Here is a 25,399-nt window from a genome sequence, read left to right on the forward strand (position 1 = left end):
AAAAGATAAGTAAAAGACATAACTTGAAGCCATCATTATTTTTAAAACTCCAAAGGGAAATGGTTTAATAAACATGACTCTTTGCTTTTGTTATTAAAAAAAGGAAAATATTAACCAAAAAATGCCAGTTAAACAATATTAAGTTCAAGTTAAATGGATATAAGGCAAAAAGCATTAATGGGTATAAAGAGGATCATTACTTAAGGATTAAAAGCAAAAATGTCACTCATAAGATATGGCAATTCTGAATATGTACACATTTAAAGCAACACTTTCCAAGTATATAAAGCAAAAGTTGATAGAACCTATAAGAAGAAATTGGCAATCCACGATCTTAGAGGAAATTTGACACTTTGACACTTATCTGTCAGCAACTGATAGTTCAAGGAGGGCAATGACAAGACACTACTGGGATGTAAAGATTTTCATGACAAAATTAACAAGTTTGAGCCAATTGATGCTTTAAAACCCTGAAACCAGAAAGCAGAATAAACCCCATTTTCAGATACCTGTGAAACATTTCCAAAAGTTGACCTTACACTGGAAAATAAAGAATGTCCAAACAAATGCCAAAGACTTCATAATAGACAGACTATGATATCTTTGCTCAATGTGATCAACTTAGAAATCAAAACAAAAATACTCTATTTGGAAACTATGGAACATACTCCTAATGTTGATGAATCAAGGAAGAAATGAGAATGGAAATAAAGAAATATTTAGAACTGATTCACAATAAAGGCAAAACATCAAGACTAGTGGCATGTACCTAAATCAGTATTGTGGGAAAATGTATTGAATTTTATACATGTATTAGAACACAAGAGAAAAGATACATATGAGCCAAGCATTCAACTCAATCAGTTAATGGAAGAACCCAACCAAAGTGAAAGAAAGGAAAATATTAAGGATACAACCAGAAAATAATGGCACTGGGAAAAAAATAACACAGAAGTTTAGGTAAACAAAAGCTGGTTCCTTTTATGGACTAAATAGACAATATTGATGAGAAAAATATATACAAGGTACAGAAACTACCAATAAGCAATATTAGGAATAAAGAGAGGACCAAACTACAGAAAGAATCATGTTTATTTTGTTTTGTTTTGCTTGCTTTTTTATCTTAAGAGACTACTATGGGATTTCCACTCCTGTTATACACATATTAAGACATTTGGCCCAATCTTTCCACTGAGAAGAACTAGGAGAGCTGGGTATTTTTAATATGCATGAAATTATCAGAGAGCTAAAAAGAAATCATTTACTAGTCTAGGATGCTAGTGAATATGGAAACCCAGAGAAGGGAACCTGATACTTGGAACCATTTTTGTTTGTGGCAGTAGCTAATTCCAGAAGAGGCAGCTAAGCAACTAAGCAGCATTTTGAATTATCTGGCAGGGCAAAGTACACAAAAATTGGAGGACAGGCCCACTAGGAGTGGAGGCCTGGTAAAAAAAAAATTACACTTTATATTGTGACCAAGAACGACTGTACCATAGGAGTAAAGGTGAACTACAAGTATATCAGCCATCACATGGAATGCATCCCAACCTCAAATAATTTGATGTCTTAGAAAATCTAAATAATGAAATTGGATTAAAGCAGGCAGATTCTAGAACCCAAAGGTGCTGGCAGAAGCAAATGATAATTACCTTTAGAATGAAGATAATATTCTAGGCATCAAATTCTTTTCATAAACAATTTTTGAAATATAATGTCTGACACACAAAAACAACTACACTTATAAGGAGACAAGAGAGCACAAATGAGAAAGAACAGAAACAAAAGACTAATGCTGAAAATCACAGAAAAAGTTTAAAATAACTATGATTTCTATGTTCAAGGAGATAAAGGACAAAAAAGAAATTTCTGGCAGAGAATTGGAAACTATGAAAATGACATGTCAGATATTTAAAAGACTAATAGAAATGAAAGAACCTAAAAACACAATAACTGAAATTAAGATCTCAGTAGATGCATTTAACAACAGATTAGATAGAACTGAAGAGAAAATTAGTACCTGGAATTTGGGTTAGCAGGAAACATCCACAATGGATCACAGAGACAAAAGAGTGTGAAATTCAAAAGAGAAAGTAGAAGACAGAAAGTTTCTAACACAGTCCTATAAAAATATAATTCAAGCCACATATATAATTTTACATTTTATATTATCTGCAACAAAAAAAGGTTAAGAGAGACAGGTAGATTTACATGTAATAATATATTTAACTCCAAATATCCAAAATATTATCCTTTCAAGCTGCAATTAAGAAGGTGGGGCAAGATGGCAGTATAGGAAGGTGTGGAATTTAGTTAGTCCTCTAGAGAAAACAGTAAAGAGCCAGGAACAACTAGTAAATAGTCTGAAACAACTGAATGGGGAACATCCATGACCAGACACACATTGTACACCAGTCGGGATTCGGGAGAACAGCTGAGATTGCAGCACTGACCTGGGCCCATCTCTTGAGACCTGGGCCCATCTGGTCTGGGATAATCTGACTGGGGTAATCAAGGAGACCAAATGCCTAGACAACAAAAAATTACAGGTTACACTAGGAAAAATGAAGATATGGCCCAGGCAAAAGAACACACTTCAAATGAGATACAGGAGTTGAAACAACTAAAGATATTCAAAAAATATGCTAAATCAATTCAAAAATCAAATCAAAGAGTTACAGAACATATGGCAAAAGAGATGAAGGATATAGAAAAGACATTGTGCAAACATAAGAACTTAAAAGTTTGAACAAACCATTGCTAGAACTTATGGAAATAAACGTCATAATAGAAGAGATGAAAAGAACAATTGATACATACGACAACAGATTTGAAGAGGCAGAAGAAAGGATTCATGAACAAGAGCACAGACCATCTGAAATCCTACACACAAAAGGATAGGCAAAAGAATAAAAAAACTGTGAGCACAGTCTCAGGAAAATGAATGATAAAATGAAGTGCACAAATATATGTGTCATGGGTGTCCCAGAAGAAGAGAAGGGAAAAGGGGCAGAAAGAATAATGGAGGAAATAATCACTGAAAATTTTCCATCTCTTATGAAAGACATAAAATTACAGATCCAAGAAGCACAGTGTACCTGAAACAGAATAGATCCAAATAGACCTACTAAAAGACACTTACTAATCAGATAACCAAAGTCAAAGACAAAGAGAGAATTCTGAAAGCAGCAAGAAAAGCAACCCATCACATACAAGGTAAGATCAATTAAGACTGTGGGCAGATTTCTCAGTAGAAACCATGGAGGTGAGAAGGCAGTGTTATGATATATTTAAGATACTGAAAGAGAAAAACTTCCAAGCAGAATTCTATATATGGCAAAACCCTCCTTCAAAAATAAGGAAGAGTTTAAAATATTTTCAGACAGACACTGAGTTTGTGAACAAGAAACCTGCCCTACAAAAAATACTAAAGGGAGCATTACAGGCAGATAGGAAAAGACAGAAGAGGATGGTTTGGAGAAGATTATAGAAATGAAAACTATCAATAAGGGTAAAAAGAGAGAGAGAAAATAAATAAAATAAAAGACATGACATGTAAAACCGAAAGACAAAATGGTAGACAGTAGACATTATGTTCAGGGAAATAAGCCAGAAACAAAACAATGGAAACTGTATGGTCTCACTAATATGAACCAACAATGATGAGCGAACTTTGAGATTTAAAGTTGAGAACACAGGTTATCAGGGGATAGAAAGAGGTTAGAGACTGGGCATATGATGCAGAAGCAGTATAGAAGGTTCAACAGGATTGATTGTATAGATCCAGAAATGGATAGCACAATACAGTGTGATGGTAGCACAATATTGTCCATACTCTGAACAAAAATGTGTGTGAGTACAGTTGAAAGAGGAAGGCTAGGGACATATATGACCCCAGAAGGAAAGACAGAAGATAAATACTGGGATTATACAACTTAGTGAAACCTGGAATGGTCAATGATGGTGATTAAATGTAAAAATATAAGAATGTTTTTACATGAAGGAGGACAAATGAATGTCAATATTGCAAGGTGTTGAAAATTAGATGTTATAGGGGAAAAATACAATCAATGCAAACTAGAGACTATAGGTAACAGTAAAATTGTAAGATGCTTCCATTAATTGTAAGAGAGGCAATATACCCAATCTAAATGCCTATAAGAGGGAGATGTAGGGGAATGATATGTAATTCTTGCTGTTGGTATTATCCGAACTTTTAAGTGAAGTTTGTATTTTTAATTTTTATTTATCTTTCTTTCATTTTTTAATTCTTCATTTTTCCTCCTATTCCTCTTCTTCGTGGAAGAAATGGAAAGATATAGATTATGCTAGTGAATGCATACGTATGTGATTATACATACCCGGATTCATTGATTGTTTATTTATGTGTAAGATGTGTGAATAAAACTCTTTAAAAAACAAATAAAGCAACACAAGTGCTGGAGAAATTTATGTACCTATCCCCTGTTGGTGGGGAAGTAGAATGGTGCAGGCCACCTGGAGGCAGCTAAGAATGGGGTTGCCATATGGTCCTGCAACCCTGATTTGGGGAATGCATATGCAAGAACTGAGAGAAGAGACATGAATGGACATTTGCACACTGTGTTTATGGTGGCAATATTCATGATTTTCAATTGACGGAGGTGGCATAAGGGTAAATCAACTGATAAAAGGAATGGTGAACTGTGATGCATACATACAGTGGAATATTCAGTGGCGGCAAGAAGGAATGGATTTGTGAGTTATTCAACTAGTTGAATGGACCATGAGGACAGTATGCTGTGTGAAAGAAGCCAGAATTGAAAAGAAACATTAAAATGCCTCACTAATATGGACTAACCATAATGTGCAAACTCTGAGAAATGAACCTGAAAGCATAGGTTATCAGGGGAAGGCTGATTGTAAACATTTCTAGATTGTAAGCTCTTACAGCAGTCACATCTATTCATGAGTTGTGTTATTTCTAAATTCTGAGATGCTGAGCTCTTTGTGTATTACCTTAACAGTCCCTGGAACTTCAGGTATCTGTATGACACCTGCATCTCACAGCAAGAGTTAGGTAGCTATGAATGTCAACATTACCCCATTCAGCAATTGTTAAAGAAGCTTTATAAAAGATCAGAAATCAATTAGATACATGAATGAAATGGACTTGGTTAGGACTAAGGTAAATCAGACTAAAAGTGAAAGGATGATATTGACTGTGTTTTAAAACTTCACATTGTATGTGAGACCAAAGGAAGAGATGTTTACTTGGTGCAAAAATCTATATTTTATGTAGCACACTGTTCTAGTTTGCTAATGCTGCCTGAATGCAAAATACCAGAAATGGATTGGATTTATAAAAGGGTGTTTATTTGGTTACACAGTTACAGTCTTAAGGCCATAAAGTGTCCAAGGCAACATCAACAATTGGGTACCTTCACTGGTGGATGGCCAATGGCGCCCAGAAAACCTCTGTTAGCTGGGAAGGCACGTGGCTGGCGTCTGCTCCGGAGTTCTGCTTTCAAAATGGCTTTCTCCCAGGATGTTCCTCTCTAGGATTCAGCTCCTCAAAAATGTCACTCTTAGTTGTTCTTGGGGCGTTTGTCCTCTCTTAGCTTCTCCGGAGCAAAAGTCTGCTTTCAAAGGCCGTCTCCAAAATGTCTCTGTAAGCTCAAGCTCCTCTCTCAGTTCCAGTACGTTCTTCAAAGTGTCCCTCTCAGCTGTAGCTCCTCTTAAATGTCACTCTGTTGCTCTTCAAAATGTCACTCACAGCTGCACTGAGTTCCTTCTGTTTGTCAGCCCATTTATATGCCTCCAGTGATTTAATTTAGACCCACCCTGAATGGATGGGATAACACCTCCATGGAAATTATCCAATCAGTGATCACCCACAGGTGGGTGGGTCATATCTCCATGGAAACATCCAATCAAAAGGTCACACCCTAATCAAAAAGGTTAATCAATCTGCCCCACAAGACTGCATCAAAGATAATGGCATTTGGGGGACATAATGCATCCAAACCAGCACACACACTGTGCCAGTTTGCATAGATTATGTCCCCCAAGAAAAAGCCATGATCTTTTAATCCAGTCTCCTGGGATACTGGGATTAGGTTGTTTCCATGGAGATGTGACCCACCCAACTGTGAGTGACACTTTTGGTTAGGGTGTGAACTCTGAATGTTTCCATGGAGGTGTAGCCCAGCCTATTCAGTGTGGGCCTTGATTAGCTCACTGGGGTCTTATAAAAGCTCACAAATACAAGGACCTCGGAGCTGCAGCCAAGATAGACATTTTGGAGAATACCATTTTGAAACACAACCTAGGAGCAAGCAGACATCAGTCACATGCCTTCCCAGTTAACAGAGGTTTTCCAGATGCCATCAGTGTTCTTCAGTGAAGGTACCCTACTGTTGATGCCTCTGGACATTTTCATGGCCTTCAGACTGCAACTTTGTAACCAAATAAACCCCCTTTATAAAAGCCAATCCATTTCTGGTGTTTTGCAAAATGACAGCATTAGCAAACTGGAACCCACATTGTATAAGTTAACCTGTGTGCCAGTTTAGATGTATTATGTCCCCCAAAATGCCATTATCTTTGATGCGATTTTGTGGGGGCAGACGTATTAGTGTTTATTAGGTTGGAACCTATTGGTTCAGTGTTTCCATGGAGATGTGACTCAATCAACTGTGAGTGAGACCTTTCATTGGATTATTTCCATGGAGCTGTTGGCCCACCCATTCAGGGTGGGTCTTTATTTGATCACTAGAGTACTTTAAAAAGAGCCACACAGGCCCAGACACAGGGCAACTGCAGATAAGAGAGGAGGCACCCCAAGAGCAACTGAGAGTGTTATTTTGAAGAGGAGCTGCAGCCAACAGGGACACTTTCAAGAATGCACAGGGGCTCAGAGAGTAGCTGGAACACAACCTGGGATCAGCAGACACCAGGCACATACCTTCCCAGCTAACAGAGGTTTTCCAGACACTACTAGTATGGTGATGGTATACTTATTGATGCCATAGCTTGGACACTTTTATGGCCGTAAAACTGTAACATTGTAACCAAATAAATCCCCTTTATAAAAGCCAATCCATTTCTGGTATTTTGCATAATAGGCAGCATTAGCAAACGGGAACAACCTGTCTGATCAGTTTATTCGAACACCATAGTTACATGTAACCTTGAATAGGGAGTGAGATCTCATTGGTTTGCACAGGTTAGCATGAAACCCTGATGCATCCCAGAGTAATTTCAGCAGAGAATAAAAATCTTTGCAAAGCCCTCTTGAGGGACTGGAGAAAAATGTGGAAATATTAAATTTCCCCACCTGGGGAATTCCTGATAGTCTCACAAGCATTGGGGACTACCAGTTTAGTAGGCCCAGCCCTCAATCTTGCGGCTTGCTCTTCTGAAGCTTGTTACTGCAAAGGAGAGGCTAAGCCTACCTATAATTGTGCCTAAGAGTCACCCCTACAGAACCTCTTTACTTGCTCAGATGTGTCTCTCTCTTTAAGCTAACTTTGCAGATGAACTCACTGCCCTACCCCCTACATGGGACATGACTTCCAGGGTTATAAATCTCCCTGGCCACGTGGGACATGACTCCTGTGGATGAGCCTGGACATGGTATCATAGGATTAAGAAAGCCTTCTGGACCAAAAGGGGCAAGACAAATGAAACAAAATAAAGTTTCAGTGGCTGAGAGATTTCAAATGGAGTCAAGAGGACAATATGGAGGTTATTCTTATGCATTCAATAAATACCCTTTGTAGTTTTCAGTGTATTAGGATAGATAAAAGAATTTCTGAAATTGCTGAAGTGCAATCCTGTACCCTTGATTTTTGCCTATATGGAGTGACCATGTTATTGTGAAAACCTCGTGGTTCACACTCCCTTTATCCAGTGCATGGACAGATGAATAGACAAATGGGGATGAAAAGTAAATGAATAATTTGAGGGGTAGAGGGGTATGAGATATTTTGATGTCCTTTTTTACTTTTTTTTCATTCTCATATTTACTTTTAATTTTGGAGTAATGGAAATGTCCAAAACTTGATTGTGGTGATGAATACACAACTATACGATGATACAGTGAACAACTGATTGTACACTTTGGAAGGCTGTATGGTATGTGAATGTATCTCAATAAATCTGCATTAAAATATAAGCAATCAAAATAAAATAATGAAATATTTTACATTTTATTTTGAGCCATGTCTTTGAATATCAGTATTTGTTCTACAAATAGAACATATCTCATTACATACTAGCCACATTTCAAGTGCTCAACAGCCATATGTGGCTGATAGCTAGTTTATTCAACTGAGCATGTCTAATACATGTTATTGGAGGTAGAAATGGGTGGGGAATAAGTAATATCTGAAGAGATAATAACAGAGAATTGTCCAAAATTGATGCAAAATATTAATCCACAGATTCAAGAAGTTCTGCCAAACTAAGCATGTCATAGTAAAATTGCTGATATCCAAAGATAAAACAAACAAAAACAGAAAAAAAGATGCATTACCTTCAAATGAGCAACTGTTAAGAGTTATGCTGCCATTTCAAGAGAAATAATGAAGTGAGAATATGATGGGATATGTTCAAAATATTGAAAGAAAACAAATGACAATTTTATATTTCATATGCAGCAAAATACCCTTTAAAATGAAGGTATAAGAAATACATTTTTACACAAAAATTAAAAACGTTTGTCAGTGGCTGATCTGCACTATAAAAATACTAAATGGTGTTGTGTAGGCAGAAAGAAAATGATGCCAGGGGAAAATTGGGTATACAGAGAGGAATGAAGACAATGAAAAGTTTAAATATGTGGGTAAATCAAAATGACTATTGACTGTGTATTCAATAACAACTATGAATAGCTAGATTAAAAATGCCTACATGTAATTAATATATGCTACAATTATGACATTTAAGTTTTAAAGGATGATGTTTGAAGACTGTCAAGTAGGAAGCTCTAGAATTTAGTGCTTCCACCAGAAAGATTAGTAAAAAGGCAGAAACTGTCTGAAGCAACTATTTTGAAACTCTGATGGCCAGTAAAACACTATACAGCATCCAGGAAGAGCAGAAGGAAGTGGCTGATAAATTACAGGAAAGACCAATAAATTGCTCTCTCGAAGGATTACTGGCACCAATCCCTCACTCTGGCAACAGGCCACCATGGGGTCCGACCCCAAGCTAGCTCACTGGTGACAGAGAAAGGGATATCAAAATCTTCTTACTGAGACCAGGGATGGGCAGAGATCATCATAGATAATAGCATTCCATTAACAACTTTTGATCCCTGGGGGCCCAGCTCTGGGGATGGCCATTATTCCAACAAGTCCAGAATAAAGATGGTGGCTCAGGAAACTAAAAGATGCTATGCTTCCTCAGGGATATGGAGGACAGTTAGTTGAAGGGGGACATTTGCTGGGCAGTTCAAGAAATCCCAGTTTGGGGAGCTGTGGAAAAATTTCCTGAAACCCTTCCTGATCCCCATTCCAGGGCACTTTGGAACAGGCCTGTGACCCCTTCCTGGAATCCTGGCCCTTTATTGGCTGGAAAAGACTGACCTTGGAAACTCCTATCTAGTGAGCACCCATTCCCAAAACTTGCCCTCCAGACAAAAGCAGCCTGATGAAACAAAAGAAAGGCAAGAAAACTACAGAGGTGGACAGTCTGGGGCAAAGGCTTTCCTGCTTTAAATACCTGAGAAAGGGATGTCTGTGTCCTGAGAAATAGAGTGGGCATTCAAACTCCTGTAAATGGAGGCACTCTAGAACAACAAACAGGCAGAAGACCAGGACAAGGCAGAGGCCAAGAAAAGATAGGGAGGACCTTGCACACTGCATTCACCTTGAACAGACCTCCCTGCTAGGAGGGCAGAAGCTCAAGAAAATCTCTGTCCTATCGTGAAAAGTTTACAAAATCAAGAAACATATCTCTGGAAATAAATCCCAGACTGAATATTTAAAGATATTAAAATATACAATGTGCAAAAAGAGTTTTAGACAAACTAAGAACCAGAAAATGATGGCCCATGCAAAGAAGAGAAAAATCCAAAAAACACCAATAAAGAAGACCAAAATACAAACATCCCAAACCAAGACAAAAAACATGATCTCTAAAATGCTCAGGGAGATGAAAGAAAAAACAGAGAAAGAAGTAAAGGATATCAGGAAAACAATGATGATAAATGAGAATCTTAGTAAAGAAACAGAAATTTTTAAATGGCACCAAATGAAACCAATGGAGTTGAAGACCACAATCACTGAACTGAAAAATTACCAGAAGGGTTTAAACAGCAGATTGGAGCTGGAAGTAGAAAGTATCAAAGAACTCAAAGACAAAGACAACTAAAATGAGTCAGCCTGAATACTAGAAAGAAAAAATTATTAGAAAAGATGAAAATAGCAGGGACCTCAGGGACAATACCAGTGGTACCAATATATGCACCAGGAGGAGAAAAGGAAAAACGGACAGAAGGAATAGTCAAAGGAATAATAACAGAACTTCCCAAACTTAGTAAAAAATGAGAATATGCAATACAAGAAGTCCAGAGAATGCCACACAGGATAAATATGAAGAAAAATAATCCCCATCATATATATATACATATACACACACATATTTTTCATGCATGTCTATTTTATTACTCATCTACCCATGCACTGGATAAAGGGGATGTCAGTACCAAGGTTTTTACAATCCCATCGTCACAAGAGAAAGGCTATATAGTTATACAACCATTATCAAAGGTCAAGGCTACTGGATTACAATTCATCATTATCAGGTATTTTTTTTTCTTACTATTATAATGCACCAGAACTAAAAATAAACATCTATATGATTCAGTAGTCATAATCATTTGTCAAATCCTAGCTTCTCCATTAAAACTCCTCCACCTAATTTGATCATACCATAAATCTTCAGGGATATCTAGGCAATGACCATTCTAACTTCTTCACACTGAAAAGTGTCAACATTATAGGGAAGAGGAATGAAACAGGTTGATGTTCTTGGAAAGACTGGTCCCCCTGGGTTTCAGTGTTTATCTGGGATAGGAAAAATCTGGAGGATTTACATTTCTGAAAAAAATAACTTACTAATACATTTATAGACTCTTAAATACAGCCCAGTGGATTCTTTACGGTCTTCAGGAACGCTGTCGGTTGGGGCTTGTCATACTGTGGCAATTTGCAATATGTGGCTGAACCAAGCATAAGAGCAACCTCAAGAATGAACTCTTGACTCTATTTGAAGTCTCTTAGCCAATGAAACTTTATTTTGCTTTGTTTCCCTTCCTGCTTTTGGTCAAGAAGGTATTGTCAGTCCCTCAATGCCAGGGCCAGACTCATCCCTGGGAGTCATGCTTCCAGGGAGACTTACACCCTTGGGAGTCATGTCACATGTTGGAGGGGGGCTAGTGAGACTATTTGCAGAGTTTGGCTTAGAGAGACAGGACACATCAGAGCAGCAAAAGAGGATTTCTTAGGCATACTTATAAGTAGGCATAGCTGTACCATTACGGAAGTAAGTTTCAGAAGGTCAAGTATTGAGGGCTGGGGCAAGAATGGTAGAGTAGTGAGGTGTGGGTTTTAGTTACTCCTCTGGGGAAGCTGGTAGATAACCAGGAACTGTGTGGAACAGACATCCCAGGGAAATCTGCGATCAGTCATGCATCATATAACAGTATGAAACACATGGAGCAGTTGAGATCAGCAAAATCTGTAAGTTCTGATGGCCAGGGAGCTTGCACCCCTCCCCACCAGGTCGGGGGACTGTTTTGTGGCTGGCTTCCCGAGGGGCGAGAGGCCTGTCAGTACTGGGAATCAGGAAGGCTCAACCAAGCCCCAACTGCAGAACTGATTAACAAACTTAGACTGCTGAACAAAAACTGCAGCCATAGATAACTAGAGACCAGACACCAGAGAGTCTGGGATCAGTCAGCCTGATGGAGAGGAGACAAGGATAACAAAAAGAACAACAACAACAACAAAAAAAAAAAACAGAGACTTTTAAAGTTCAGGGTGATCATAATAGGGAGAAGGGCTGGGCTCCAAGAGAACCAGGCACATATGCAAACCCAGGAAGCCAGGGCCCTTTTTTGAAAAGCCAGTTTTTCTGGTTTCTTGTTTCCTCTTCAATTGCTCTCCAACTCCTTATCTTTTTGCATTTCAATAGCCCTTCAGAACCCCTGTGTCAACTCGGACCCCTGCAAGGGTGGAATTAAAGTTGTCTCAGGGTAACTATCCAGTAGGATGACATAACAAGACTAAAAGGCTTTTCTTTAAATAGTCTATACTGGGCATTAGTTTTTTTTCTTCTTTTATCTTTTTCTTTTTTTTTAAATAACTATTCTAAGTAGCCCATTACAGAAAACCTCAAAGATTTGCAATTGTCCAGTGGGCTGGGGCAAGAGCAGAGCTAAGATAGCTCTGAGAGGCAAAGCATGAGTCTACTGGGGGAGAAAATTCCCTAAAGGGCATAACTCAAGAAAAGGGGGGTGTGGGATCCAGCTCAATTGGCAGCCCTCCTTCAGGGAACTGAGACCCCCGGGACTGGAATTCAGAAACCAACCTCATTCAGCCACACCCCCGAATAGGGTCAGGGTCACTGGGAGAACTAAAGGCTCCATACTTCCTTACACTGGTGGGGGAGCTGCAGGCTGACAGGCACCAATTGCTGGACAGGAAAAGACAAGCAAAGAATCTAAAGGCCTCAAAGGAGGGTCTCATTGTCAGGGAAACTCCATAACCTCCTCCTGAGACCTGGGCCTCTCTGGAATGGGAAAATATGACTAGTGTGACCATAACTATGTAGCCTCACAAAGAGGCTACATAGAGGCAGGGCAAGAAACAGAAAAACAGGCACAGAAAAAATAGGATCAACTAAATAGAACCTAAATTAGAGGTCCAGAATAAGTTGAAGTGAATATGAAAGGTTAGAGAACAAAGCCAACCAACAAGAAAACCCCAGGTAAAAGAGTGAACAGAAACTCCAGAATAAACTAATCAAGAAAGTTAGATGCCTAGACAGCTTAAGACAACGAGCCATACTAGGAAACACAAAAAATATGAGCCAATCAAAGGAACAAATTAATAGTTCAACAGAGATACAGGGGTTGAGGCAACCAATGCTAAATCAATTCAGTGAACTGAAGGAAGAACTAATTAAAGATGTTCAAACAAATCTCCTAAATCAATTCAAAAATCAAGTCAATGAACTGAGAGAAGATATAGCAAAAGAGATGAAGGATATAAGGAAGAAACTGGATGATCATGAAGAATAATTCATAAATTGGAAAAAACAAATGGCAGAACTTATAGGAATGAAGGGCATAACGGAGGAGATGGAAAAAGACAATGGACGGATATGACAGAATTGAACAGGCAGAAGAGAGGATCAGTGAATTGGAAGAAAAGACATTTGAATTCATACACACAAACAAACAGATGGTGAAAAGAATGGAAAAATGAGAGCAGGGTTTTGGGAGCTGAGTGACAACATGAAGTGCACAAATATACATCTTATGGGTGTCCCAGAAAGAGAAGAGAAGGGGAAAGGGGCGGAAAGAATAATAGGAGAAATATTCACTGAAAATATCCTAACTCCTATGAAAGACAGAAAACTAGAGATTCAAGAAGTACAGCATACCCCAAACAGAATGGATTGCAATTGACCTACTCCAAGACACTTACTGATCAGACTGTCCAATGTCAAAGGAAAAGAGAGAATTCTGAAAGGAGCAAGAAAAAAGCAATACATCACATACAAGGGATGCTCAATAAGACTACGTACAGATTTCTCTGCAGAAATGAAGGAAGTAAGAAGATAGCGGTATGATATATTTAAGATATTGGAAGAGAAGAACTGCCAACCAAGAATTCTATATCCTGCAAAACTGTCATTCAAAAATGAGGAAGAGATTAAAATATTTTCAGACAAACAGACACTGAGAGAGTTCTTGAATGAGAGACTGGCGCTACAAGAAATACTAAAGGGAGGGCTACAGGCTGATTGGAAAAGACAGGAGAGAGAGGTTTGGGGAAGAGTGTAGAAATGAAGAGTATCATGATGGGTAAAAGGAGAGAGTGAAAAATAAGAAATGAAACATAAAATCCAAAAGACAAAATGGTAGAATAAAGTACTGCCCTTACAGTAACACTAAATATTAATGGATTAAACACCCCAATAAAAAGACACAAACTGGCGGAATGGATTGAAAAAAAGGACACGTCTAAATGCTGTCTACAAGAAACTCACTTTAGACATAAGGACAAAAACAGGCTGAAAGAGAAAGGCTGGAAAAAGATATTTCATGCAAACAGGAACCATAAAAAAGCAGGAGTAGCTATATTAATATCAGGCAAATTAGATTTCAAAAAATAAAACAAATAAGAGAGACACAGAAGGATACTATATATCAATAAAATGGTCAATTCATCAAGAAAACATAACAATCATCAATATTTATGCACCAAGCCAGAGTGCCCCAAAATTCATGAGGCAAACACTAAAAACACTGAAAAGAGAAGTAGATACCTTTACAATAATAGTTGAAGACTTCAATACACGACTCTCATCAATGGAAATGGAGATGTTCAATTGTATGATAAATGAACTAGACTTGACAGACATTTGTAGAACACTATGCCCTACAACACCAGGATACATATTTTTCTCAAGTGCTCATGGAACATTCTCTAGCATAGACCACATGTTGGGGCACAAAGCAAGTTTCAACAAATTTAAAAATATTGATATTATACAAAACACTTTCTCAGATAATAATGGAATGGTTTGGAAACAAATAACAGGCAGAATATTGTAAAGTTCACAAATATATGAAGGCTAAACAACATGCTCTTAGAAAACCAGTGGGGAAAGGAATAAATTATAAGACAAATTAGTAAATACATCGAGGCAAATGACAATGGAAACACAACATATCAAAACTTATGGGATGCAGCAAAGGCGGTGCTGAGAGGGAAATTTATTGCCCTAAATGCCTAAAATAAAAGAGAAGAGAGAGTAAAAATTAAGGAATTACCTGTTCACTTGGAGGAAATTGAGAAAGAACAGCAAACTAACCACAAAGCAAAGAGAAGGAAAGAAATAACAAACATTAGAGCAGAGCAGAAATAAATGAAAATGAAACAGGAAAACAATAGAGAGCATCAAAAACCAGAAGTTGGTTCTTTGAGAAAATCAAAAGAAAATTGATGAATCACTAGCTAGACTAACAAAAAAAAAAAAAAAAAGAGAGAGCGAATGCAAATAAAGGCAATCAGAAATGGGAAAGGAGACATAACTAATGACCTTACAGAAATAAAGTAGATAATGAGAAGATACTATGAGCAACAATATGCTAATATATGAGACACCTTAGACAAAATGGACATCCTAGAAAAGCATAAACAACCAACATTGACTTGAGAAGAAATAGATGACCTCAACAAACCAATCTCAAGTAAAGAGATTGACTCAGTCATCAAAAAGCTCCCAAAAAAGAAAAGCCCAGGACCAGATGGCTTCACTTGTGAATTCTACCAAGCATTAAATAAAGAATTAGTCTCAAACTCTTCAAAAAATTGAAGAGGAGGGAAAGCTACTCGACTCATTCCATGAAGCCAACATCAGCCTAATACCAAAATCAGACAATTTAATGACTATAGATCCAAAAATCCTCAACAAAATACTCACAAATCGACCCAGCAGCACAACCAAAATTATAACAAGGGGCTCAAGAAAATGTTAAAAGGGAAAATGAATTACGATAGCCCAAAAAACTACTTGAATATTGTCTATGAACATATCCCAAAAGAATGTGCAGAAAACCCCATCAATAACAAATAAAACTGGGGACTAGAATTAGGAGGAGAAAAGATAATTCAGAAGTAAAAATATCTTACTTTAAAAATTACAATATCTTATAAATTTATTGAAAAATGTTTTTTTTATTGCAGCTTTTAAAATTTATCCAGTGATAAGTGAGAATTAGAAACATATGCGCTTCATACTTATGGGCACACTGAGCTGGAGCCCTCAATTCCATCCACCTGAGCTCCTCTGGATTGTAATGCCTCTGCCATTCAAGCTCTGGGGATTTAGTCCAATGGCTCCTGGGATTTAGTCCAATGGCTCCTGGGATTTAGTCCAAGGGCAACAATGAAAGCAGTCAACATGCCTAGTTAGAATTCCTTATGATGATACATGTTAGGTCACTTTATAAACATGAGCTTTTTCATTTTTCAGTCCAGTTTTTCTCATCTTCAAGGAGTGCCTAATGCAACAGACAAAAAGGAGGAGGATTCTGCAAGCCTTAGGAAGACTATGTTAGTTTTGGAGAAAATGGTGGTAGAAGCAATAATATCAGTTTCCCATGTGGTCAACACCTGTGTTTTGCAGTTAAGACCTATGAATTAAAGATCTCCATTGAAGGGTGGATGTTTCTGATGATTTGGCTGTTCTTAGGTTATCTGCAAATGTCTTATTCGCCTATGATCCCCTCCAATCCCACTGTCTGGCTTCTTCTTTCCTCAGGTGATCCAATACATTTTGTTTTAATGTTTTAAGACTCTGCTGCACTAGTTTCTAAATTGCATGTTTTTTGTATGATCATTCACAAAAAAACATTTGAAATAGCCACTGGTCAGACATGGTGACGGTGGCTTCACATCGGGGTCTCTGCACAGCAGCAACCTTGGATAAGCAGAACCTCACTTCGGGATTTACAAATCCATCTCCTCCCCACAGCACAACACCGTGGCTGGTGGAGAGAATATCTTTTTGCTCAGATGTGTGACTCTCTCTCTCTCTCTAAGCCCACGTGGCATGTGAACTCAGGGCCCTCCCCACTACATGGGAAATGACACCCAAGGGTTTAAATCTCCCTGGCAATAGGGGACACGATTCCTGGGTATGAGCCTGGACCTGGCATCACGGGATTTAGAAAATATTCTTGACCAAAAGGGGAAAGTGAAATGAAACAGAATAATGTTTCAGTGGCTGAGAGATATCAAATGGATTTGAGAGGTCATTCTGGAGGGCATTCCTATGCACTATATAGATATCCCTCTTCAGTTTTTAGTGTATTGGAATAGCTAGAAGGAAATACCTGCAACTGTCGAACTGCAACCCTGTAGCCTTGATTCTTGAAGATGATTGCATAACTATGTAGCTTACATTGTGTGACTGCGTGATTCTGAAAACCTCATGGCTCAAAATCCCTTTATCCAGTGTATGGACAGCTGAGTAAAGAATGGGGATGAAAACTAAAAGAAAAATGGGGGGGTGGGGGGATGGAATGTTTTAGGTGTTCTTTTTTCTTTCATTTATTTATTTTTTTTGGAAAAAGGAAAATGTTCAAAAATTGATTCTGATGATGAATGCACAACCATATGATGGTACTGTGAATAATTGATTATACACTATGGATTTTTGTAGGGTGTGCAAATATTTCTCTATAAAGCTGTATTAAAAATAAAGCAAGTAGAAGGAAGAAAGTAGTGACGTTTAGAGGGGAATTTCATGAAATAGAGAATAGAAAAGCAATAAAGAAATCAATTAAAAAAATAGATCATGCTGTCCTTCATATGTGAAACTGCACTACTGATTTGTCAATACCAAATGATGGGTTAAAGTATTTAATGTTTATTTATTTATTTTTCTGTTGCATCAAAAAAAAATCGCCTTCTAACTTTTGTAACCCACAAATTTAAGATGTATATCACAAAGTAATTTGGGCAGAGAATACAAATATATATGCAGGTACCCCTTGAGGAGCTGAGGGAAAATGCAGAAGTGTTGGACTTCCTCACCTGGATTGTTGCTGATGTTCTCTCAAGCACTGAGGACCAGTGGTTTGGTATACCGAGCCCTTATCTTGGCGCTTGCCCTTGTGGAACTCATCACTGCAAAGGAGAGGCTAAACTGCTTATAATTGTGCTTAAAAGTCTCCCCGAGTACCTCTTTTTTGCTCAGGTGTGGCTCTCTTTCTCTCTAGCTAACCCAGCTTGGCAGGTGAATTCACTGCCCTCCCCCCTACATGGGACCTGACTCCCAGGGGTGTGAATCTCCCTGGCATCGCAGGATATGACTCCCAAGGATGAATCTGGACCCGACATCGTGGGTTTGAGAACATCTTCTTGACCTCAAGTGGGATGCAAAATGAAACAAAATAAAGTTTCAGTGGCTGAGAGATTCCAAATGGAGTCGGGAGGTCACTTGATGGGCATTCTTATGCACTACATAGATAACCCTTTTTAGGTTTTAAGGTATTGGAATAGCTAGAAGTAAATACCTGAAACTATCAAACTGCCACCCAGTAGCCTTGACTCTTGAAGATGAATGTATAACAGTGTAGCTTACAAGGGGTGACAGTGTGATTGTGGAAGCCTTGTGGATCACACTCCCTTTATCCAGTGTACAGATGGATGAGTAGAAAAACAGGAACAAAAACTGAATGAAAAGTAGGGTGGCAGGGATGATTTGGGTGTTCTTTTTTACTTGTATTTTTTATTCTTATTTTTACTTTTTATGGTATAAGGAAATGTTCAAACAATAGATTGGGGGAACGAATGAACAACTATATGATGGTACTGTGTACAGTTGATTGTACACCATGGATGATTTTATGATATGTGATTATATCTCAATAAAAGTGAACTAAAAAAAAAAGATGTATAGACATTCACATTTACAATGCTATAGAAAAGAAATCAATGTGGTAGTGATCTTGCTCACTTATACCAAATAAGTAAATAATGACTTTCAGTGGAAGAGAATTTGAGTGTTTTTTTTTCCTAAAACAGACATTAAGCACTGCTGTTGTAAGGTATTAATGTTTGTATCTCTTTAGACTATCTAGAGACTTTTTAAAATTTATGAATATTCATACAAAAAAGAAATTCTGTTGAAGTGATTGCTCTTCACCACTTTAGAAAATGGCATAATTTAATGAAAGAACAAATAGTTTTTGGTAGTTCCTGCCTGTATCTGTTGTCAGTGTTTGCCTTGTAAATTTTCAATTCACTTTGGAGGGACCATTTTGTCCAAACTCTTGAATAAGGAACACTTTAAAACAAAGTGGTTATGTGTTTTTAAATTAATCAGATGATTAATAAATATGTGGTTTCTGCATTCAAACTCATCATTTAATACACTGCATTTTTTACATTTGCTTATATTCTGTCTATTCTTTACCAAGTCTACTAGTATTCTTTATTTCTTTGATATTGTTCACATATATGGGTCTCATAGTAAATACACAAATAAGGCATACTTTTGACCTTAGAATGGTGTGGCCTATTTCACTTTAAATTTCTCTTGTAGGTTTAGGTGGGATTAATTTTTAGAGTTAAAATTTTATGTTTATATTATTAAAATAAATCTGTTGTTACAAGCTTTAAGTTTAAAATAGATATTAACTACAAATAATCTATATACATTAATATGCATCTAGATAAACTGTATGCTAAAGTGCTTGTGATTTTAAATAATACACAGCTCATTAGACTAATCTATATTAAGTGGAATCTTTTTCTGCTTATATGTTGTGCTTCATATGTCTAATTAAAAAAAGAAGTTTGATAATGTAAGTTTTCATATTGGTTATCAGGCTTTTTTCTTTCTTTTTAAGACTATAAAGGTCAAGGTGCAACTGACGGAGTTTTTCTGGTAATCATGTTTTTTTAGTGATAAGTTTATAATGAAATCATTATAATAAGCTATTAAACTCACAGAAAATAATCAAATCCATTTTCTATTACTTTGTCCAAATATACAAATTCATGTACAATTTTCTGTAAATATTTTTAAAAATAAATGCAATCACTTCTGGTTCATGTCTTTTCTCCCCCTTGAAACAGGTGCTTTGAACAGGTTTACTAGATTCTTAAGTATGACTTTTATTGTAGCTTGGAGCCATGTTTTTTCCTTATGAATCAAACCCATTTGTGCAATTATTTTTTCATGGAAAATAAATGTATCTTGAAGTGCAAAAAAAAAAAAAAATTACCAACAAAGAAAACCCAGGACCAGACGGCTTTATAGAAGAATTCTACCAAACATTCCAAGAAGGCTTAACTCCAATTCTGCTCAAACCCTTCCAAAAAATTGAAGTGGAGGGAACACTACCTAACTCATTCTAGGAGGCGAATATCATCCTCATAGCAGAACCTTTACAATGATACAAATCACCCATCAGAGGTAAAGTAACTTACCCAAGGTCCTTTGGGATAACAATAGGAGTCCGATCTCCTTATATTCATTCCTAGATTCTGTCCAACATTTTCTTCATTATCTTAGCTCTGTTGTATCTTGTCTTTTTTGAAGAGGAACAAATTATACATAATTTCTTTTCTGATTCTAACCTGGAAAGTAAAAATAAGGGGTTAGGAGACCAAGTGAGATAAAAAGAAATCAAATGTTGAGTTTCTTCTTAACAAAAATTCACTGGGCAGAAATGGCACTGAAGCCCATAAGTAATGTAACTGAGTACATTTTACTTCTTTTCCTTACTTTCCTAAATGTTCTCTGTGCTAGTTATGCTTTTCAGTTTAAGTCAAAGTCAGTTTAGGCCTCTCTTTATGAGACAGAGGTGGGAAAGGGACTTCAATTGTTGAATGCCAGTTGGTTTCAAACCCTTTTCAAAGGCTTTTTCCCCTGATTAATTAATTGTATTTGATAAGCAGTATTATTCATTTCACCAACCACGTTTTCTAAGAGCATTTTTTTGAGATATAATTCACATATCATATAATTCATTCAAAAGTGTACAATTCAGCAGTATTTAGTATGTTCATAGATATGTGCAACCATCAACACAAGCAACAAAGACTGTTTTATTCACTCCTCACAATATCCTGAAAATTAGGTATCTATTATTCCCATGTTATAGCTTGCAAAACAGAATATTACTATAATTAAATAACTTTTCCAAAGTCATAAAGCTAGTAACTGATGGAGCAAGGAAATGTATTAAAATGTCCATTAGCAGCAATGTATAAACAACCAAAGCAGTCATTCATAAAAAAATAGATAGCTAAATTGTGATAGAGTTATACAATAGAAACTATATAGCAGGGAAAATGAATAAACTAGTTAGCATTAGAGGTTATCGGCATGGATAAAGCTTGAAACCGTATATACGTTGACTGAAAGCAGCAAATTACAGAATATACACAGTGCACCATTTATATTAAATTCAAAAGAAAGTAAAACAAACCATACACTTACTAGTTGTAAGTGTATATGTAGTAAAAAGTACAAAAAAATTGTAGGAAATATAAACTCATGATTGGGGATGGGATTGGGGAAAGGCACACAGGGGGCTTCAGCTACATTGATTATTTTTTATTTCATAAGTTGGATGAGGGTTACATTGGTATTGGTTATGTTTTTCTTTACAATTTTGTGTATGGCTTAAAATGCAATAAAATTTTTTAAAGTAAATGATACCTTCTTGAAGCATAAGGACATAATCTTAAATAAATAAATAAATATGCCTTAATTTTTATGAAAGAAAGGAGGAAAAGAGGGAGAAATATAGGGAGGGAGAGAAGAAAGCAATGAGCGGGGAGAAAAAACAAATGTTACAATCCACTACCTAGAGATTTTCACTGGTAATTGTTTTGCGTACAGTTTTCTAGTTTATTTTTCTGTGCATACGGAAGTATGTGTGCACATATATTGTTTTATTTAAAGAAACATGATCATATCGTGACTACTATTAGCAAACTTTTTATTTCTTCATATTCCATGGGCACCTTCCCAAATAAGTGCCATTTCAAAAGGGCTATATTCTAATTACAAAAATTTTCTATCATTAATTGCAACAAATGTTCCACACCAATGCAAGATGGTGGTGGTGAGGTGATATATGGGAATCCTGTAGTTTATCCATGATTGTTCTGTCACCCACAACTTCTCTAACAAAAAAAAATAAAAAAATAAAAAGGGCTGTATTCTATCAGATTAAATAGCTATAATACAGTTTATTTAATCAGTCCACCATTGATGGAAATTTAGGTTGTTTCCAAATTTTGCAATTACAATCAATGCTGATATAAACACATTGTAAGTGTGTATGCTTTCATCTCTATTAGTATTTGTGTTGGATAAATTCCTACAGATAAAATACCTAGGTCAAAGAGTATAGGTTTCCAACTTTGTTCCATATGCCAAATTGCCCAACAATAAACAGTTTTACTAATCTACACACGTTGCAATACTATAACTGATTGCGTTTCACCAAACCCTGCCAAACACTGGCATAAACAATTTTTCCACCCTCGCCAATCCTTAACACACGATTCTGTTTTTCGTGTGCATTTATTAGTGAAGTTGTTTGCCCATTTTCCCAAAGCTGTAACAGTAACTGAACCTGGCAGGAAGGTTAACAGAGAACTGGCTCGGGGTCCAAGCTGCCTACATTCGAATTCACGTCCTGGAGCAATGAACCAGTATAAGCAGGAAAAGAAGGAACAAGAATAAGGGGGAAATAGCTGGTGAGTGTGGAGGAAAGAAAGGAGAAAAACTAAGCAAGGAAACAGATCCCGCATCTCAGGATCCTCCCTCCCATTCTCATTCAATCACCCTTATTCGGCAGCCGCCTTCCCTCGGACAAAAGCAAGTCATCATGAGCCCGAGCCCATCCTCCCTCCCTGCCTCCCACCAGGTGTTCAAATCCAAGGCGCACATCGATTAGACCTACCGCGCAGTTGCCGCCGCCTGGCTGCCGGCCACTCTACACTTCCCCAAGTGCCTGGGGACCCAGGCCTTCCAGAGGTTCCAACCCGCATAGGAGGTGGGTCTTGTGTCCTTATAGCGCCATCTGCCCGCCTGACCCGAGCACACAGGCCCCCACAGCATCCACCGGAAGCACAAGCCCAGACACGGGTCAGTTTCGTGCGTCTTGCGTCCAAAGATTCCCACGTGACTTCGTTTCCCTGGCAATGGCGCCTTCCTCCCTGAAGTAGCCGCCCCCAAGAAACGGGAGAGTGCCTCTCTGAGCTAACCCTCAAACAGCAGCGGCCAGAGAATGTAGAATAAACCTGCTAAGAGTTTTGTCTCTTTCTATGATATTGTGCTGGAAATTAAAAATAAAAGACTGAAAGGAGTTGAGAGTTACCGCAGCAAGTACACAGCTGTGTATTGTTAGAATTCCTAAAATTAGCATGTGTTATTTCTGTAATTAAACCAACAAAGGGAAAATAAATAATAACCGAATAAAAAAGGCTCATGTACACAAGAAAATCTTGTAACCTTAGAAATATGAAATGTTTTATGAGGGGTCATGGCAGTGTTCAAACATCAGTTCTGACTTCAAGGAGGAATAGGTTCATGACATTTTTTAAAAGGATTTAATAAAAGGCCCTCTATTATTGACACAAGGCCTAGGAGAAACTTGATATTCTGGGCTTTCCTGTCAGTAATACAGTTAACTAACCTCTTGTGATCAGTCATAAAGGCTCTGAAGCAAGAACAGAAAAACCCACGCAAATCAAAAAAGGAGACTCTGCTGAAAGGTTAAGAGCAGGTGACTCTAAAGTCAAACTAACTTGGTTGAAATCTGGCTCTGCCCTTTATTAAGGTATTTGACCTTCAGGGAGTTACTTTTCCTCTCTGTGCCTCAGTTTCTTCAACTAATTGGCTGTTGTAATAACAATTAAGTTAATATTAATAAAGCATTTAAAACAATGCCCTGCAAATAGGGAATCCTATGTTTGTCACATAAATAAAATAAAATGTGGGACCCAAAGGGCCAAAATGGGTTAAAATACAACCACTAGTAATAGCAACCACGTAAGTAAACTGTTTATTAGGTTCATTGCTATCACCCAACAAAACCTTCAGTCATTCACATGAAGTTCAGAGTTGAGAAACCCCACCAACACCAGATTTAGAGTCAATCTGACTATCAGATTCAAGGGTTGCCTGCCCAGGATGTGTAAGAGTAAGTAAGCAACCCCACTTCTACAACTCTGTCTTTCTAAGATCCGTTTCTGTCTGGCTCTGTTATAATCTTAAGCAAGCACAAACTTGTTCAGCAACCGATCACTCCTGAGTAGGGAAGGAGGACAAGAAAACCCTAGATCAGACACAAATGCAGCATGTCTGGCACATGGTAGTAGAGGAAGACAAATGTCTCAATAAATCATATCTTTAGAACAATCTTATGACTGTTTTTATATTATATACTTCCTTTTGTAGACTCTTATAGGGTATAAACAAGTAACAGATGTGCCCTGAGCATTTCTTCTTATAGGGCTCAATGTTCTAAACTTTTTCAAACACAGCCACTTCTATCTCCAGCCTCCTAATCACCCTTCTTTGGGGCACAGTGCCAATCATTTTAGTTAACATAAATCAGGGCAGTTAAAGATCAAATGCTCTCATGGCATAAAAGGGGTCCAGTCATTAGTTCAAAAGAAATGAGGTCTAAGTTTGTTAATAGGATTATAGGAATGAGGGATATGAGTTTCTCAGTGGCTTTCACAGATGGTCTGTACAGTCCAACATAGTACTCACTAGTCAGAGGTGGTTATTGGGCATTGAAATGTGGCTAATCTGAATTGAGATAGGCCATAAGTGTTTTACACATCAGATTTTCTAGCCCAAGTACAAAAACATGAATATAAAATATCTCATTAATCAGCTTTTTTTTTCTATTGATTACAGGTTGGAATGACAATATTTTGAATATAGTGGATTAAATAAAATATATTACTAAAATTAATTTTCCCTGTGTTTTTTTATTTTTTTAATATGGCAATTAGAAAATTAAAAATTACAATTATTATTCACATTATATCTCTATTAGCACTTCTATAAGTTCTAAATTTATTTGACTTTGGATACCATAGATCAAAACTATAATCACAAAAGTGGGGAAAGTGCATGCCAAGCAGTATAGAAGATGATCCAATGGGCTATGGAAAAAAGATATTTAGAACACCTATTTTTATTTATTTTCCATATTGTCATTTTAATGTTTATTTTTGCATTATGATTTATAATTTCATAATGTAAAAGTATAAGAATATATGTACGTCATTTACATAAATAGCATGCTTTAAACTTTTTTATTGATAAAGGTGCAAGAACCTTTTTCAACCATGCCAGGTTCCTTCCTGCTTTAGGGCTTTGCACTCACTACTCCCTCTGCCTGAATTATACGTCTCCAGCTCTTTAAAAGTTTCACTCCATCTTGACATTGTGTCTTGGTTCAAAAGTCACCCCTGTAATGCCTTCTCCCTGTCATCTAATCCCACCTAATCACTGCTGTCACCTTCTATTATGTTCCTTCATCATCCTGTTCTATTTTCTTTATAACATGTGCTCTTTACTGAAATAATCTTGCTCATGTATTTGTTGTTGTCTTCTGCCTGCCACT

The 25,399-nt window shown here is 37.2% G+C and overlaps 1 long non-coding RNA gene across 1 annotated transcript in view; it reads right to left on the reverse strand.

The window, feature by feature from the left end:
• LOC119523344 overlaps positions 1-22,925 on the reverse strand; it is a 189,832-nt gene extending 166,907 nt beyond the window's left edge. Inside the window, exons 1-2 of the long non-coding RNA XR_005214609.1 lie at positions 22,718-22,925; positions 20,226-20,375 (exon numbers count right to left, since the gene is read on the reverse strand). This is a non-coding gene — a long non-coding RNA (uncharacterized LOC119523344). The remainder of the gene's footprint in view (positions 1-20,225; positions 20,376-22,717) is intronic.
• Between the last annotated feature and the right edge of the window lie 2,474 nt (positions 22,926-25,399).

The sequence above is a fragment of the Choloepus didactylus genome, chromosome X, assembly GCF_015220235.1.
Source record: "Choloepus didactylus isolate mChoDid1 chromosome X, mChoDid1.pri, whole genome shotgun sequence".
Classification (NCBI taxonomy): Eukaryota; Metazoa; Chordata; class Mammalia; order Pilosa; family Megalonychidae; genus Choloepus; species Choloepus didactylus.